Below are 19,847 nucleotides of genomic sequence, written 5' to 3'. Positions count from 1 at the left end.
TAGTCCCTAGACTGGTCTTTTGCCCATTTTTCTGGCAGACCATCTTTTCTTACTAAATCAGACGGCATCCATAAACTTTGGATCTGAGCAGATTGTGCAGCAAACATCTTTCAATTTATTACTTATATTTGAATCTCCATTAGGCATCTTTTGATGAACAGAGCTTCTTTGTTTAAACTTGGTTAATTTGGCTAAGTTAGCCTTCATATTTAGCACTTTTGTCTATTTTAAAAAATCCTTTCCTACTCTGAGATCATAGAGATACTCTCCTCTATCTTCTTCTAAACACTTTAAAGATTTGTCTTTCCCAGTTGTGTCTTTGATCTAGTAAGAATAATCTTTGTGTATGCATAGCCGTATATACAAATCCCTATCATGGTTCTCCTTCATGGGTAACTCTCCCAGCACTATTTATTGAATAGTTCATCTTTGCTAAATATTGTACATTATTTTTATGTCATAAATCATGATTCCAAATACAGTTAGATCTGGTTTTGGACCTTCTGTTCTACTCCATCAATCTGTTGTATGCGCTGTGTCAATACCACACTATTTTAATCAGTGCAGCTATATGTCAATCTTTTTTTTTTTTTTTTTTTTTTTTTTTTTTTGGGACAGAGAGAGACAGAGCATGAACGGGGGAGGGGCAGAGAGAGAGGGAGACACAGAATCGGAAACAGGCTCCAGGCTCCGAGCCATCAGCCCAGAGCCTGACGCGGGGCTCGAACTCACGGACCGCGAGATCGTGACCTGGCTGAAGTCGGACGCTTAACCGACTGCGCCACCCAGGCGCCCCAATGTCAATCTTAACGCTCTGCTGGATCAATGCCCCCCCCCAACCCCACACTCACCACCTCATTCATCTTAAGGAGCATCTTTGCTGTTTCATACAAACATGAGAACCAGTTTGTCAAATTCCACAAAAATCCCTACTGGGGATTTGAGTTAATTGCTTTGAATATCTAGATCAATTTGGGGAGATTGGACATCTTTATGATTACTAACTCTTCCTATCCATGAACATATTTCTTTCCATTTATTCAGGTCTTCTGTAAGACTTCCCACAATTTGTATATCTTTTATAGGAACTGTTCCTAATACTACACATTCCTGTTGCTATTAAGATTTTCTAAATTTTTAATACTTTTCATAAAAATGCAACTTGTCTTTTAAAAGTATTGATCGTATACTTAGATGAACTTATATTTCTCAGCCTTTTATGCAGTTAGGGATAGCCATACATTTCAGCTTTGGCAAATGAAATAAGAATGGGAAAAAAAAAACAAGCCACTTTTAGGCTCTTTTATATAAATTTCCCATGTGCTCTTCCATGCTTTCTTTCTCTATCTACTGGCTAGAGTCTGATACTCAGGATGAATTTGGAGATGGTGAGTTAAGACTATCTACTGTCCAGGGTCCCTGAAGGACCATGTTACTTAGGACTCCCACAGACCACATAACACCTTCCTACCAATTAGGCTCACCTGTTAGACTACTTATTGAAACAAGAAATAAATGTGTATTGTTTTAAACCACTGAAATGTTAAAGTTTGTTGAATTGTTAAACCAGTGAATTGTTAAAGAACAATTATGCTGCTCAAATTGCCTGCTTAACAGTTACAAAGAGAGATGTGTTAAAATCTCTCACTACGATGCAGGTTTTTCCAATCTCTATTTATACAGTGTAAATTTGGTTTATGTATTTCAAAACTATGTTATTAGAAGCAGTCAAGTTTATAATGTTGCGTCTTCATGATGATTTGAAACTTTCATCAGTGGTGATCCTCTTTGTCTCCAAAAATGCTTTATACGATAAAAATCTACTTTGTCAGACATTAATACAGTTATGTCAGTGTAACAAGGGGGCACTATTGGAGTGACACTATCTTTTCCTAACTCTGACCTTCAACCTGAGTCTTTACAGTTTTGTTATGTTTTCATAAATAGCATATACTTCAGTTTTCAATGTTTTCATGCCTAAGGCCTTTTGTCTTTTTTTTTTTTTAATATTTATTTTTGAGACTGAGATAGAATATGAGTGGGTTAGGGAGAGAGAGGGAGACACAGAATCTGAAGCAGGCTCCAGGCTCCAAGCTGTCAGCACAGAGCCCAATGCGGGGCTCGAACTCATTAGCTGTGAGATAATGACCTGAGCTAAAGTGGGAGGCTTAACCGAGCCACCCAGGTGCCCCAGGCCTTTTGTCTTTTAGGTGTAGATTTTCCACTTATGTGGTTGTGATTACAGATAACACATCTTATTTTGTATTTTCTATTTGCCATGCTTTCTTCTTTCCCCTTCTTGCCTTTATTTGGATAAAATAGGGCTTTTATTTTTTTTCATGATTTTTGGAATTTCTTTTAAGTTTTTAAATTCCAGTTAGTTATACATACAGTGTAATATTAATTTCAGGTGTACAATTTAGTGATTCAACACTTACATAAAACACCAGTGCTCATCACAAGTGCCCTCTTTAATCCCCATCACCTATTTAACCCATTTCTCTACACTCAGTTTTTTTCCTCTATAGTGAAGAGTCTGTTTCTTGGTTTGCCGCTCTTTTTCTTCTATGATCATTTTGTTTTCTTAAATTCCATATGAGTGAAATTATATGGTGTTTGTCTTTCTCTGACTGATTTCACTTAGCATTATACTCTTTAGCTCCATCCGTGTCATTGCAAATGGCAATAGTTAATTCTTTTGCATGGCTGAGGGATATTCCATTATATATATACACCACATCTTCTTTACCCATTCATCAGTTGATGGATATTTGGGCTCTTTCCATCACTGGTTATTGTTGATAATGCTGCTATAAACATCAGGGTGTATCTATCCCTTTGAATTCATATTTTTTTATCCTTTCAGTAATTATCTAGCAGTTCAATTCCTGGATCATAGGGTATTTCTATTTTTAACTTTTTGAGGAAACTCCACCCTGATGATTTCCTACAGTGGTTACACCAGTTCTCATTCCCACAAACAGTGCAAAAGGGTTCCCTTTTCTCCATATCCTCGCCAAAACTTGTTTCTTGTGTTGTTGATTTTAGCCATTCTGACAGATGTGATATCTCATTATAGTTTTGATTTCCATTTCCCCGATAAGTGATGTTGAGCATCTCTTCATGTCTGTTGGCCATCTATAGGTCTTCTTTGGAAAAATGTCTATTCATGTCTTCTGCCCATTTAATTGTTTTTTTGAGTGTTGAGTTTTATTCTTTATAGACTTTGGATACTAACCTTTTATCAGATATGACACTTCAAAATATCTTCTCCCACTTGGTAGGTTGCCTTGTAGTTTTGCTGATTGTTTCCTTCGCTGTGTAGAAGCTTTTTATCTTGATCAAGTCCCAATAGTTTATTTTTGCTTTTGTTTCCCTTGCCTCAGGAAACTATCTAGTAAGAAGTTGCTATAGTTGATGTCAAAGAGGTTACTGCCTGTGTTCTCCCCTCTAGGATTTTGATGGTTTCCTATCTTACATTTCCTATCTTTCATCCATTTTGAATTTGTGTTTATGCTGTAAAAGAAAGTGACCTAGTTGCATTCTTCTGAATGTGGCCATCCAGTTTTCCCAGCACCTAGGTATACCTATTCCTAGGTATCTTATGGTTTTTGGTACAATTGTAAAAGGTATTGATTCCTCAATTTCTCTTTCTGCTGCTTCATCATTCATGTATAGAAATGCAACAGATTTTGCTGGTGGGAATGCAAACTGGTCCAGCCACTCTGGAAGAGTGGCTAATGACAAGAGCCAAAGTATGGAAAGAGCCCAAATATCCACTGACAGATGAATAAAGACTGGTATATATATACAAGAGTATTATTCAGCAATCAAAAAGAATGAAATCTTTCCATTTGCAACAACGTGGATGGAACTAGAATGTATTATGCTAAGCAAAATTAGAGAAAGAAATATCATGACTTCACTCATATGTGGAATTTAAAATACAAAAGAGATCAACATAAGGGAAGAGAAGCAAAAATAGTATAAAAACAGGGAGGGGGACAAAACATAAGAGACTCAAATACAGAGAACTGAGGGTTGCTGGAGGAGATGTGGGAGCAAGGTGGGCTAAAAGGGCAAAGGGCATTAAGGAGGACACTTGTTGGGATGAACACTGGGTGCTATATGTAGGGGATGAATCATTGGATTCTACTCCTGAAATCATGATTGCACTCTATGCTAACTAACTTGGATGTAAATATTAAAGAGAGGAGAGAAAAGGGGGGGGGGCGGGGAGAAAGGAAAGGAGAAAAAAAGAAAAGAATTAACATTACCAGGACATAGTTTCCTCTGGGAAACTTAAAATAATAATTTTATTTTTTTTTTAATTTTTTAATGTTTATTTATTTTTGAGACAGAGAGAGAGAGCATGAACAGGGGAGGGGCAGAGAGAGAGGGAGACACAGAATCTGAAACAGGCTCCAGGCTCCGAGCTGTCAGCACAGAGCCTGACGCAGGGCTCGAACTCACAGACCGTGAGATCATGACCTGAGCCGAAGTCGGATGCTTAACCGACCAAGCCACCCAGGCGCCCCAAAATAATAATTTTAAAATATAGAATTAACTCCTGTTCACTGGAAGAAACATTTTGCATATCACTTGCATTTTCCCTAGAGGGTAGGAAAGTAAAATAAAATCTTCATTACTCAGAATTTATGATTATTTGCCTAGAAAATGTTCTAACATTCACCTTTGTCTTCACTGTCATTAAAGAATAATTTGGGGCGCCTGGGTGGCGCAGTCGGTTAAGCGTCCGACTTCAGCCAGGTCATGATCTCGCGGTCCGTGGGTTCGAGCCCCGCGTCAGGCTCTGGGCTGATGGCTCAGAGCCTGGAGCCTGTTTCTGATTCTGTGTCTCCCTCTCTCTCTGCCCCTCCCCCGTTCATGCTATGTCTCTCTCTGTCCCAAAAATAAATAAAAAACGTTGAAAAAAAAAATTAAAAAAAAAAAGAATAATTTGAACACAAATGTTATGTGATGGAGTTATCACCCAGAAATATTAAAATTGTTTGAGAAAATAAAAAAAAATGCAACAGATTTCTATACGTTGATTTTTATATCCTATAGCTTTACTGAATTTGTGGATCAGTTCTAGCAATTTTTTAGTGGAGTCTTTTGGGTTTTCTATACAGATTATCATGTCATCTGCAAATAGTGAGAGTTTTTCTTCTTCCTTGCTGATTTGGAGGATTTCTATTTCTTATTGCTGTCTGATTGCTGTGGCTAGAACTTTCAGGATTATGTGAAATAACAGTGGTGAGAGTGGACATCCCTGTCTTGTTTCTGACTGTAGGTGAAAATTTTCCCCAGTGAGGACGATATTAGCTGTGGATTTTAGACGAGGCGTTTTAATATTGCTTGTTTCCCCTTTTTTTTCTCTACTTCTTTAAAATTATTCCACCATATCTGTTTATTGGTTACTCTGGAAATTTTAATATTCCTGATTAAATTTATAAGGTCCAATGTTAACCAATATTAAACAAGACCAGAATCTTATAAGTTTGTTTTTCAATCACAACAATTTTGGCTGTTGTCTAAGATTTAATCTGATTTCCATTTTTAACCCCATAAACTCTAATTTTTCTAATTATGTTTTCTAACTTATTTTGATAATTTTTATGATTTTGTACAACTTTCCGGGCTATAAAAAGGAACCATCTCTTGGAGCAGTACATGAAAGAAAAGGAGGAGAGAAAATTTAAATACTTGCCTGCCTTAAACCTCCTGTTTAAAGTAGTTAAGTTTTAACATATAGGAAATTAATTCTTCCTACAATTCCAATATTCTCATTTGGTCCCCCAGTGGCACCTTAGGGGTGGAAATCCCACACTTTACCATGTGGAATCGCACTCAAGTCTGAAAGTGGCAAAATAGTTAAAGACACCGGGTACACAGTTGGTTAGCTTGGTGGCCCAACAGCAGACAAGGAGGCTAAGTCATCAGCTGTCCCCAAGCAGTGGAAATGCACAAGCCAGAGAGAGACCCATAGGATGTGGTAGTTGTTGAAGCAGAGCACATGACTGAGGGTCTGGGAAGGAGGTAGAGCCACAGGAATATAAAGAAATAAAAAAGACTTGTGTGATTCACACCCCATTCTTTACATCTCTGAACTTTCTTCCATATCATCTTTCTTCTTTCTGAAATGTATTTTTCAGAAGTTCCTCTACTAAAAGTCTGTTGTCTTTATTTCTCTTTCTTGAAAGATATTTTTGGTAGGCACAGAATCTAGGTTAACTGTTCCCTCAGTACTTTCAAGTTATAATTCTATTGTGTCAGTCTACTTGTTTTTCTCCTTTGGAAATAACTTCTATTTCTTCCTAGCCTTTTTTTTTTTTTTTTTACCTTATCCTTGACTTTGATATTTTACTTCAGATTTACTATGATGTAACCAGATGTGAATTTTTTTGTATTTATCCTGCTTAAATATTTATGGCTCTGTGAATATAAGGATCTAACTCGTTCTTAGATTCTAGAAAATTCTATACCAGTATCTCTTTTTATATTATCCAGCCACCTATCCTCTCTATTCTCTTCTTCTATAACTAATTATATTCCATGTTGACCTTCCCATTCTATACTTCACTTCTCTTAATTAAGTCATATTTTCCACCTGTTTCTTAGAACTGAATCAATAGAATTTCTTCAGTTTTCTTTCAAGTTTAATTCTTTATGTCTAATCTGCTATATAGTCTAGCCAAGTTAATTTCTAATTTCAATTATTACATTTTCCATGTTTTTTAAGTTTTACTTTTTTCCATCTACTTGGAAAGTTTGATGGTATTGTTCCTCATATTATATGTCCATACAATCCTTATTACTGTAAACATTAAACACAGTATTTTATAATTCTAAGATCCATAGTCATTTCAGGACTGGTTCAATGGTTTTCTGTTTCAACTGATAAAGGGGCTTTTTTCCTATTTGGTAAATTTTTTTATCATGAGTATATGTTTCATGGAATCCTTTCTATGGAAATTCTTTGAGGTCTCAGGTAATGTTATATTGTTTTATGTAGGATTTGTATTTACTGGATTTTTTTTTTGAAAGTGTATTTCTTTTGAGAGAAGGGGCAGTGGGGGAGGGCAGAGAGAATTCCAAGCAGGCTCCACACTGTCAGTGCAGAGCCCCATACAAGGCTTGATCTCATCAACTAGGAGATCATGACCTGAGCCAATATCAAAAGTCAGATGCTTAACCGACTATATTTACTACTAACAAGGACATAAAATACTAGTAACACAGGACCAACTTTAAACTAGATTTCCACTTTAGAGTTTTGGGAACCATACAAATAGTATGAATTCTAGTCCTGAGCTCCAATGAGATTTTTTTTCATTTTCTCACTTGCTTAGATCCAAAGCTCAGACAGACATGTATATCCACTATCTCCCTCTGTGGGATGAGTTTTGTTTTTCTGCTTTATCACTAAAAATGTAATTCTAGAAACTCAGCTCTATTGTGTGTGTGTGTGTGTGTGTGTGTGTGTGTGTGTGTGTGTTACAGCACATAGGGGGAGAGGGAGAAGATCTCCAATCAGATGTCATAATCTAGTCCTATACTTTATCTTTTGTTTTCCACAAATACAACTATTAAAAGAGCATTCTAGACCACCAAGAATAAATAATTAGTGCAAATGCAGGCTTAGCCCTTTGAATCTGTCTTTCTCCTAATTTCCTACCTCAGATTAATTCCTGTCCTTTCCTAACAGCACAGACACATGGTAATTTCTTTTTACTTTTACCTAATATAAATTTATATCAGTAAAGCGTACTATGAACATCATTTTCTGCCAAAAATAGTATTTTAACACACCAACCGAGATTCAAATTCCAAGACGACACTCTACAATTAATCAAGCTTGTATGGTGTGCCCTATATATATATCCTACAAAAAGCAATATTCCCCTTAGTGGAATGTGAGGTCCTTTAACAAATCTACCATTTCTAATTACAGTTTTAAACAGAAATGTGTTCTCCACAATCAAAATGAGAGCTTAGTCCAAATAAGCTCCCAATAACTAGCCATCTCCCTAAATGTAGATTCATGCTATACCTGTATTCCAGAAAGAGAAGTCAGTTTATCAACATTGTCATTTCAATACAGTTTTCTGGGTCACCATTCACATGGCATGACTTATCACTTGCCAAGTCATTTAGTTCTATGCATTCAAATATTCAGAACATTTCGGAGTACATTCTACAGGCCAGAATCTCTTAAGTATCTATTTAAGACAAGTCTTTGCCCTCAAAAACACTGACCATCTAGCTAAGTAACCATGTATAATTTTTTCAATTAATAATATAAATCAGAATATAAAAAATCCTTAAGCAACATATTTTAAGATTCGAGAGAATTTGGTAATTTGTAACTAGTCTTTTATAATTTCTACCATTGTCATTCTGTAGTCTATCTCGAAGGAGCTAACATATTTTAGGAGTTTGAAGATAGATAGATAGATATCCATCCATCCAAATAGCCTGGAAGTTTCAAGATGTAGGTGTCAAACACATGGAAAGAGATCATATCTATAGCTATAGGCAAATAATAAATGTATGATTATGTTAAGCAATTAAGTTGGATTAATATAGTTATCTAGTAGAATTGCAAACAAAATTCTTAACTCTTTTTATTCAACTTAGTTATAGCTGGCATATATAAAATGATAGTTCTGTAATATTTGATTGCCTGCTCCCTCATACACTCTCCCCATGGCCTCATAAAAAAGTGGTGACAATTCCAAAAAAATCAAATGTAGTCTGATATTCTGATTTTTTTTTCAACCTAGGTAAGGTAACAATAGCCTACTTTATTAGTCAGAATAGGCTATTTTACACTACTGTGACAAAAAAAAAAAAAAAAGACCCACCCACAGTCATATGGCTCAATATGATAGAGTTTTAATCCTACATATCTCATCCTCACTAAGGGATGTAGATTGATGGAGCCTCCATCATCTGGAATATCACCAGTAGATGGAGAATGGATAAAGGCACTTGGAAAATCTGACTATGGTTCTAACAGGCTTCTGCCTAGAAAAGACCCTCATCAGTTCTACTCTCTTTCCATTCGCTGAATCAAATCATCTATCTATTTCTGAAGTAAGTGCCTAGATGTTGGGATGAGCACTGGTTGTTGTATGTAAGTTAATTTGACAATAAATTACATCAAATAAATCAAAAATAAATAAAATTTTTTAAAAAGTGCCTGGAATGTTCTTGGAAGGTGGGAAGGATTGTTGGTGAACGTCCTTAAGGATGAGGGTACAACAGTCATTTTCCAGTTAAAATTACCTTCCACATTGAGTAATATACACAATCTCTAATACTGCTTCTTTTTCACTTTCAAATGTCTACATCCTTCAGAATTTTAAGAATCTTGAGATGCTCCCCTCTGACAACACAGAAAGGATTTACTTTCTAAATTGTTAACCTCTAGAATGCTTCTGTATCTACTTAGACACCATAATTTATATATACAGTATAATATTCCATGCATAAATATGGACCTGCTGTTCAAATAAAATAAAATTCAAACAGTGTTGCCATTTGGTCATAAAGCTCCTATTATATTTAAGGAAAGCACTCATTGACAGTTTGATAAATTATCATATTTTACTCCCTAATAGTATCAGCTAAAACTTCCGAGGACTTACAGAGCAAGGGCACAGCCCTGTTGGAAACCAGAATTCAAACTGAGCCAAAATGGACTTCCTGATATCACAGGGAGAGTCGGCACACAGTCTCCCCATCACTAAGCATTAAGATGATTTTTACATTTTCTCTTATAAAGAGAAGGTCAAAGCATTATCCTCAGGATGAAAATTATATTCAACCTTGGCAAAGCTGGTTTTTAAAATGATACACCTTGGAGATGATAATAGCATAACTAGACTCAAACTATGGGATGTAGTATCCTACAAAGAAAGTGATAATACCTAGGTAATTTTATGGAAATATTAGAGAATGATCAAGAATATCACAGGGAATGCTCAAGGGCTTAAAGTCTATTCTGGATTCTACCTTCCCAGTGGTGCACTCCCCTGCTTTCTTATCGATTCCTTTTAATTTTCTATTAACGATAGTTTGTGGGGCCTCAATTCAGGTGTACACCAATATAGTACAGTTGTCCTATGGAGGTCAGTGGATAACAGAGGAGGAATACTGCATCCTGGTCAAAAATCAGTAGTAATGGCGCACAGCACACACAAATACTGATAAAATACTAATTACCTTGCTTCTAATAGTTCTGTTTGGTTTTTGTCAATTTGGGGAGGAGGGAGGTTGTATTTTCTTGGAAACTTCAATGAGACTCACTTAAATATTTAGAATTTTCGGGGCGCCTGGGTGGCGCAGTCGGTTAAGCGTCCAACTTCAGCCAGGTCATGATCTCGCGGTCTGTGAGTTCGAGCCCCGCATCAGGCTCTGGGCTGATGGCTCGGAGCCTGGAGCCTGTTTCAGATTCTGTGTCTCCCTCTCTCTCTGCCCCTCCCCCGTTCATGCTCTGTCTCTCTCTCTGTCCCAAAAATAAATAAAAAACGTTGAAAAAAAAAATTTTTTTTTTTAAATATTTAGAATTTTCAACACTTCCAACACAGCAGTTCCCACTCTAACTCTGAAAGTAAGTGGGGTAAGGGAATTAGAGAAGCATGCCAGGGAACTAGAGGGGTGGGATGGAGAAGAATGTTCCAGACAGAACAAATAGCACATGCAAAGTAGCAGAGATTAAAGGATGAAGGAGCATTACACGTAAAAAGGATCTGAAAGAAGTTCAAAAAGGTCAAATTCTAAAGAGGGAGGAAAGGGCATGTGTTGAGATCAGACCTTGCATAGCTTTCTAAGCTGCATTCAAGAACTTAAGCTTGATACAAAGGATAAAGAAAACCACTGAAGGATGTTAAGCAGACATGGCATAATTAGGTTCACTGTTATATTGTTTAATATAAAATCAACATAAATTTAATATGATCATACCCTACTATGTCCAATTCAGTTACAAGAAACTATATTTGGAGTTCCATCTGAAATCCTACCTCAGATGAAGAGTCATTTTTCCCCATCTACTGGGAGCTGGAGCACATACATCTCATCAGAAGAGGAGAGCCATGATGCCGTGAACTTTACAATGATACAGCTTGCCGTGTTATTTTCAACGCTCCTTTTGGAGTATTTGTGTATAGCTAGTTTCAGCAGTATTCTGTAACAGTGGTAATTTCATTTATTGTTCCCTCCATCATGTCAATTTGTATAGTGAGTGTGATATTGTTTCTACTGTTTTTATTTCCTTGGCATTTACTGTTTTGCTGGGATTTTTACATTAAAATTACTATACACAGAATATCATATATGCAGGTTCTAGTAGTGAGCTTTTTTTAATGTTTATTTATTTATTTTTTTTTTTTTTTTTTTAATGTTTATTTTTGAGAAATCAAGAGAGACAGAGAGAAAGAGACAGAATCTGAAGCAAGCTCCCAGCTCTGAGCTGTCAGCACAGAACCCAATGCAGGGCTCGAACCCAAAAACTGTGAGATCATGACCTGAGCTGAAGTCAGATGCTTAACCGACTGAGCCACCCAGGTACCTGATAGTGAGCATATTCTTAAATGTAGAAAACATCATGGCTATAAAAGAAATTAACAAGGGCAGGTACACAGCCACACTATAGAGAAATTAATGCAGAGAAAATTTCTTACTAATGTAAGATAGCCAATGTTTTCCTAATGTTAACTACTGAAACAATCATTAATTAACTGGAATATCGGGCTTTTTTAATAGGATTTGTCATTTGGGTATAAAATGGTTGTCCATTTTGGGTTTCAGTGATGGACAGAAAGGTCTCATTTTAATATAACAATAAGCATATATATTTATTTTTGAGATTACACATACTGCTTTGGACAAATTTTATCAGGAGAAAAGGCAGATGGTAAGAGTGGAGGTCTCTTTCCCATGCTTTCTCAACAGTGGCATCGCTGACAATTTGAGCCGGGTAATTCTTTGTTGCGGGGCTGCCCTGTACATTGTAAAATGATTACCAGTATCCCAGGTCTCTACCTACCAAATTCCAGTGGCACCCCTGTCCCCAGTTGTGACAATCACAACTGTCTTCAGACATTGCCAAATGGTCCCTGGTTTTTGAGAACGATGCCCTGAACCAGTTAGGCACCTGATGCATTAGCTTAAGTGGATGGCTTGGACTGGAGGGGTGACAGCAGGGATGGAGAAGAAGAGAGTAGGCTGAGGAGAAGTATTTGGAGGGAAAAGCACCTGCACTGGTGACAGAATGTGGGAGCTAGGAAAGGAAATAAGGTTGACCACCGGGTTTGTGCCACAAGCAACTGCCTGGCGCCATCTAAGATGAGGAATAGGATTGGGGGTATTGATGAAATTGTTCATATTTTCATTTTGATTTTGAATTCAAGGTGCCTAAGACACATCAAAATAAAGGAGTTTGTTAAGAACAAAAAGTTGAAGATTATAATTTTATTTTTTTCCTTATTTTTATATTCTATTCATTATTTAAGGCATTTTGAGGGAAGGATAAACAATGAAATGTAAAGAAGAAAGGAGAATAAAGTTCATTAAGTACTTGTCTTATTTTACTCAATTTTTATTTTTTATTGCACTGTAATTGACATATGGTATTACTTAAGTTTCGGGTATGCAACATAATGATTCAGTATTTTTATGTATGGCAAAATGATCACCACAGTAATTTCAGCTAACTCCAGGACTATATTTTTTTTAATTTTAGAGAGAATGCAAATGGAAGAGGGGGCAGAGAGAGAGGGAGAGAGAGAGAGAATCTGCACAGAGCCCAACGTGGGACCTGATCCTGCAACCCTGGGATCATGACCTGAGCCAAAATCAAGAGTCACTCAGCTGACTGAGCCACCCAGGTGGCCCCAGGACTCTAATTTTAATGTCAAACTTTACTGGTACAATTCCTACAATATTTGCTCTTACTCATATCCGGTCTCTAGTTCGTGCTCTATCAACTTATAATTGTGGCCATCACGGATATTTTTATTTTCAGCCCTTTTCTCTATATACTATCATCGAGCCTTAGACTTCAGATATCCCTTATGGTGTATAACATTGTAATTCCTGCAATTTATTATGAATTCCCTCAGGAAATCAGTTTCATAGGTGGCACATATGTGTTTGCATGGGAAACATGAAAAACAAGAGTATTTTTCTTAGAAATTATAAAAAGTTTAGTTGACCCAGAATATTAACAATATCACATACTACATGAAGAGACTCCACTTAGACACCTGATCTGCAAAACCCAATTACCTGGTTGATAACAATTCTTTATTCCTTTCCCACAACAAAAAGGCTCTTAGGGGCATGTGCTTCTAGGTACAACCTGCAAGTGTTTTCTGGGACATCACCGCATGCATTGAATCCTGAAACTGGCCAGAAACTCCTTCCCATCTCTATTTCAGTCGAACTGGAATCTCCCTCAGTGCTGGCTCCATCTCCCTACTTGCTGTAGTTTCCTCATTCAGTCTTTCAGAAAGCACTGAACAAGCAGCACCAGGATTCTTTTGCCTAATTCCTGCAGGCAACACTCCTGTTGTAGGAATAGGAGTGACTGCAGAGTGGGAAATGCCCTTTGTCTTTTTTTCTGCCAAGGCTTTTATGTACATTGCCACCTGGGTACTTTTCATCCCCCATGGCTAATCTTTCAATTCTTTTTTAGAAGACAATCCTCAAATATTCTGATCACTTGGGAGATTACTGGGAAACCCAGCTCTCTAGACTTGACTGTTCTCCTGCATTCCAGTCCTAAATTTTCAAATCCCTGCCACATACCTGAGCCTCCTACCACCAGACTTCTCCCATCTGCCATTAGTTTCCATCCTCGCAACAAATGGTATCACCTTTATTCATGTGCTTTGTCCTCAGACATCTCATTCACCCCATCACTACCACACCTACTCCATTAACAAGTCCAACTAGCTCTACCTTCAAAACACATCTAGATTTTAACCACTTTTTACCTCTTCCATCACCACCTCCCTGACCCACAGCACCAATCATCACTTATAAGAACTTCCTCCCTGGCCTCACCACTTCCACTCTCACTTCCATTGAGTCCAATCTCAGTGATCAGAGTGCTCTTTCTAAAATGAAAATCAACGGGGTGACTGGGTGGTTCAGTGGGTTAAGTGTCCGACTTTTGATTTCGGCTCAGGTCATGATCTCACGGTCATGGGATCAACCCCCAAGTTGGGGTGTGCACTGGGCATGGAGCCTGCTTGGAATTCTCTCTCTCCCTCTCCCCCTCTGTGCCTCCCTCACTCATGCTTGCACATTCTCTCTCTCAAAAACAACAAAAGATGTGGTTTACAACATATATACAATGGAACATTACTCAGCCATACAAAAGAATGAATCTTGCCATTTGCAACAATGTGGATGGAGCTGGAATGTATTATGCCAGGCAAAAATCAGTCAGAGAAAGATAAACACCTTATAATTTCACTCATATGTGGAATTTAAGAAACAAAATAGATGAACATATGGGAAGATGGGGGAAGAGGAGAAAGGGAAACAAACCACAAGAGACTCTTAAGGACAGAGAACTGGGTGGGGGGGGGGGGGGGTACATGGGTGGTGGGTATTAAGGAGGGCACTTGTTGTGATAAGCACTGGGTGTTATATGCTAAGTGATGAATCACTGAATTCTACTCCTGAAACCAACACTGCACTGCATGTTAACTAAAATTTAAACTAAAAAAAAAAAAAAAAGAGAAAGGAAGGAAAGAAGAGAGAGAAGAGATGAAACGAGAAAGGAAAAGAAAGCTTTTCATTCAGTCATAGGTTGGCCTGGTGCAAGAGGCCTAGCTTTCAGCCTATCTAGGCTTTTCACTTGCCTTCCCCTCTAAGCTTAATAATTTCTAGCTTTTGATTTAAAGTGAGAGATGTGGGGCACCTAGCTGGCTCAGTTGGCAAAGTGTGTTACTCTTGGTCTCAGAATTCTGAGTTCAAGCCCCATGTTGGGTGTAGATCTATAAAGAAAAAAATTTTAAATAGTTTGTTTTTTTTTAAGTTTAAATGAGAGACATGTGACTTTTCCTTTAAAAGCCATTGTAGGGTTATTAATTGGCCTAATTACAGTATTATATTGTCTCAGGGAACAGGGAGGCCCAAAGAGGAGACAGATGGGGGAACAATGGAGCAATCAGAAGACACACAATACTTACCAATTAAGTTCGCCATCTTATATGGGCATGGTTCATGGTGCCCCAAAACAATTACAATAGTGACATCAAAAATCACTTAGCACAGGGGCCCCTGGGTAGCTCAGTCGGTTAAGCATCCGACTTCAGCTGAGGTCATGATTTCACGAGTTCAAGCTCCACATCAGGTTCTGTGCTGACAACTCAGAGTCTGGAGCCTGCTTTGGATTCTGTGTCTCCCCCTCCCTCTGCCCCGCTCCCACTCATACTCTATTTCTGTCTCTCAAAAATAAATAAATGTTACAAAAAATTAAAAAAAAAATCACTGAGCACAGATCACCCTAATATAATAATGAAAAAGTTTGAAATACTGTGATAATTACCAAAATGTGATCCAGAGACACCAAGTGAGAAAATGCTGTTGGAAGAATGGCACCAATAAACTTGCCCAACACAGGGCTGCCACAAACCTTCAATTTGTAAAAACAACCATCCACAAAGCACAATAAAATGAGATTATGCCTGACCTGACATGCAATGTGTGTTTCTTAAAAGTGAAACTCCTGCTATTCCTTGAAAACACTGTACACTTTAAAATACTTCTGCAGGGGCGCCTGGGTGGCTCAGTTGGTTAAGCGTCTGACTTCAGCTCAGGTCACCATCTCGCGGTCCGTGAGTTCGAGCCCCACGTCGGGCTCTGGGCTGATGGCTCAGAGCCTGGAGCCTGCTTCCAATTCTTTGTCTCCCTCTCTCTCTGCCCCTCCCCCGTTCATGCTCTGTCTCTTTCTGTCTCAAAAATAAATAAACATTAAAAAAATTGTTTTAAATACTTCTGGATCTTGTTCAAGTGACTTCTGCAGACTACAATTCCCTTTCTCTTCTACCCAGTGAAACCCATTTATCTTCTTCAAATCCAATTCAAATGCCATATCCTCTGAGGAATTCCTTACCCTAGCTGTCAGAAATTAATAATTCCTTCCACTTACCTCCCACAGCCTTGACATAGGCACATCTCTTACCACTTGACACCATCCAACCTAGATTAAAGCAACTTTGTATGTGTCATGTCAGTAAATTATGGGCATCTTAAGGGATAGAAACTGCCTTGTTCATCTTCATAAGTGGCCCATGAAACCTAGTAGATTCTCTGAATATCTAGGCTTTCAGTAAAGGTTTGTGGAATTAAAACCAACAGCTGAGGAAGCAGATAAGCCCCTGGGATCATCTCAACAGGAGACTTACAGGCATGCTCATTTGCTGAAGAACACAAGTAGCTTCCTTGTCATAAGCTGACTCCTCAGCTTCCATCTGCTTTTCAATCTTCATGACCCACTGTGACTTCCAATCATCTTTTTTTTCCCCTCTCTCCATCCTCTATAATATTTTGCCATCCTAATTATCTGGTTCCTCTTTCATTTAAGGCTCCTCAAATCCTTTTTGAAAGCACATTTGGCAGTGGAGATTTCACTTGAAATCTCTGGTTACCATGGCTCATGCCTCACTTCAGCTGGCATGTGGGTAGCAAATGGTGAAGTCCAAAGTGTCAGCTAGCTACTTGCTGACTCAGGCTGAATATTTAAAGGTTCAAACAGGAATAGCCAGACATCATGTGGCTACTGATACAATGCAATTGGAAGCACACAGAACCACCTATGTAGTATTCTTGTCCAAAAAGCTAAACTTGAATCTTATCAATCCTCTAAACTAACTCCTATTAGAAAACACAAGGGACGGGGTGCCTGGGTGGCCCAGTTGAGGGTCCGACTCTTGATTTCAGCTCAGGTCATGATCCCAGGGTGGTGGGATCAAGCTCCATTCTGAGCATGGGGCCCATCTAAGATTCCGTCCCCCCCCCCCCGCCCAATTAAAAAAGAAAATACAAAGGACAACAGATAAAGTTAAATGATACCACAAAAATCCCGGTTTTAGCACAAAAAAAAAAAAAAAAAAAAAAAAGACACCACAAAGAGAAGAAGAAACCAAAATGGGGTAAATTCTACCAAACAATTGATTTTTTTTAAATCAAGTCAATGGCAAATATGAAAAAAAGACTTTAATATAGTATAAGGAGTTAGAAAGTAGTGTCAAAGAAATAAGGAAAAAACATTGAGCCTCTAGAAGGACTCACCTATTGTGAAAAGGGTCGAGGAAGCTATGCAAAATAAAGAATTTCTAGAACTTCTTGACTCAGACTCTGCTTTCCTGAGCTGTGGCTTATATTAGAGCAAAGTAATAAGATCACTAAGTTTTTCTGGACTCTGCCACTCATCTTCAACAATTCTACCAAACTTCCTGTACTTTGGCTTGATTTTCTGCAAAATTGAGAGTGCAACCATAGCTAGTGGAAGAAGGGGAGAGCAAGCTTTTCAGTGTACCAACCATTTGAATGACAGTCCTCAACACAGGTGACAATTCTAGCATCAGATTCTTAGAGTAAATGAACTAAGGGCCTAATTCACTGCTAAGAGGCCAAGAACAGCTCTCCTGACTTGCCTGTGTGAGTGAGAAGTTTAAAAAATAAAATCTACATGGATGCCAATGTATATAACTACAGGAGAGCAATCACGTTCTTTAAAGGGGGGAGGGGGAGGTAGTGGGCACTGCTCTTTATTCCACTAAGCTTTCATTCTTCCATCCTCAGAAGTATTTGCCCTGTGGTTTCAACTGGTAAGTACAGAAAAAATACATATATACATTAGGTAAAAATCACAGAATGAGATGAGACTATTTGAAGCTGTTACTTATTTTTAGGTGTGGCAGTCACGCATCCAAACAAAGGCACAGTGACTGCCATTATGTTGTAATGAATGAGGTAGAAAGAGCCATCATCTCAGGGTTTTGCCTCTGGAGTGATCCAGGGTGAGCAACTTCTCTGAATCACAGCTAAAACAGAAATCATACAGCCTGTCTCATGAAAATGGGTAACAGGGCTGATGGCACTTTGTAGACTCTGAAGCATTATCTAAATGTTAAGAATCACTACTACAAGGTTTGTTGCTTCCCTGCATATTAATGCCAAGCATAACGTTGTGTTAGGAAAAGAAACTATTTTATATTAACCATGTACTAGATAGAAAGTCAAAATTCTTAAACATGGAAAACATTCCTGATGTATGGATTCAATAAGTCAACTACAATTACACTTAATAAATAACCTATTATATTGGCGAGGAGAATGTACTTGCTGTCCTTTGAGGTCCCCATGGCTTATTAATTCTCTGAAAGATAGAAGATACATGCTCATTTCCTTAATCAAATGAAAAAAAATATCAAACCCTGTAAGTATGCCAGCACTTGCACTCAGTAAATTAGGACCCTGAATTTTTTTTATTCTAATAGCACCTGTTGCTAAGTGTTATCAAAGAACAAGCTGAGGGGCCCCTCTGGGTGACTCAGTAGGTTAAGCATCCAACTCTTGACTTCAGCTCAGATCACGATCTCACAGTTTGGAAATTCAAGACCCGCATCAGCCTCTGGGAGGACAGTGCAGAGCCTGCTTGGGATTCTTTCTCTCTCCTTCACTCTCTGCCCCTCTCCTGCTTTTGCTCTCTTCCAAACTAAACAAATAAACTTAAAAAAATAGTCAAAATAAAAGTATGTTACCCACATTTTAAAAAACCCCTTTACTTATTCTACTATTTTTAATTATATTCTGCTTTAACATAACAATATCACCTAGAATATATTAAGCACATATTATACGTCAGACATTGTTCTAACTTCCCATACATATTAACTCACTTGTGTTGTATATATTAACTATAAACAGTTTTCACATCTATTTCAAATAACTTGAAATAATTTTCTTTTTATCACCTTATATTTGTTTTACGTACATTTTTGCCAATTCTGAGGATGAATGAGAGATGTTCTCATCTACTATCAAAATGGAGTTTCACCGCAGTATAATGACATGACACATTTAAATGAATTCCCAAGGACTACAAGTTTATCTCAAGTTCTCTATAAAAATTAAAACAGTAATTTATCCCTGTCATAGTAGGTAAATTAATTGAATACATAATTATTGAATCCAAATTTCCAAAGTAGAAAAGTTTCAAAAACGGTTATCTTTCTTTATATAAATAGACAAAAATACATTGAGCTTCTAATTAGTGGTTCATATTAGTTTTTCTTCCAGAAGGTTAAAAATCTATAAGGAATTCTCTATAGCTTGAATTCCAAAAAGGTAAATCATTTCCATCAGATTTAATTTTCTAATACATATCTCTACTGAGATTAGTCAGAGATTCAGAGTAATTAAAAAGAGATGGGTAAATGGAGACGGTTGAAAATATCCACCAAAGGCAAGAAGTACATTCTACACCTAATGAAAAGCAAATCAACAGCATCTCATTTCAAGGTACAAACTTGAAAAATTTTGATTAGTGAATTTAAGGACTCACTATACCTGCATACTTATGACAATCCCCTGCTCACTGCTCCCTGGCTTCTGGCTGTCACAAACAGAGCGGGCAGAAATAGGCTACAGAGCCCCCTCCCCTCCCTACACAAAGGCAGCTGGAAACAGGGAGCTCTAGAGCTTTCTCCAAAAGCTAAGCAGCCATTAAAGACACAAAACACTTGGTAAACAGTGCACTTAACAGATTCCACGTAATTATGTCAATTCTTTTTTTTTTTTCCAAATTTTTTTTT

Source organism: Neofelis nebulosa, chromosome 3 (genome assembly GCF_028018385.1).
Source record: "Neofelis nebulosa isolate mNeoNeb1 chromosome 3, mNeoNeb1.pri, whole genome shotgun sequence".
In the NCBI taxonomy this organism is placed as follows: domain Eukaryota; kingdom Metazoa; phylum Chordata; class Mammalia; order Carnivora; family Felidae; genus Neofelis; species Neofelis nebulosa.
The sequence above is the reverse complement of the archived record's forward strand: the minus strand, read 5'-3'. Positions refer to the sequence as shown.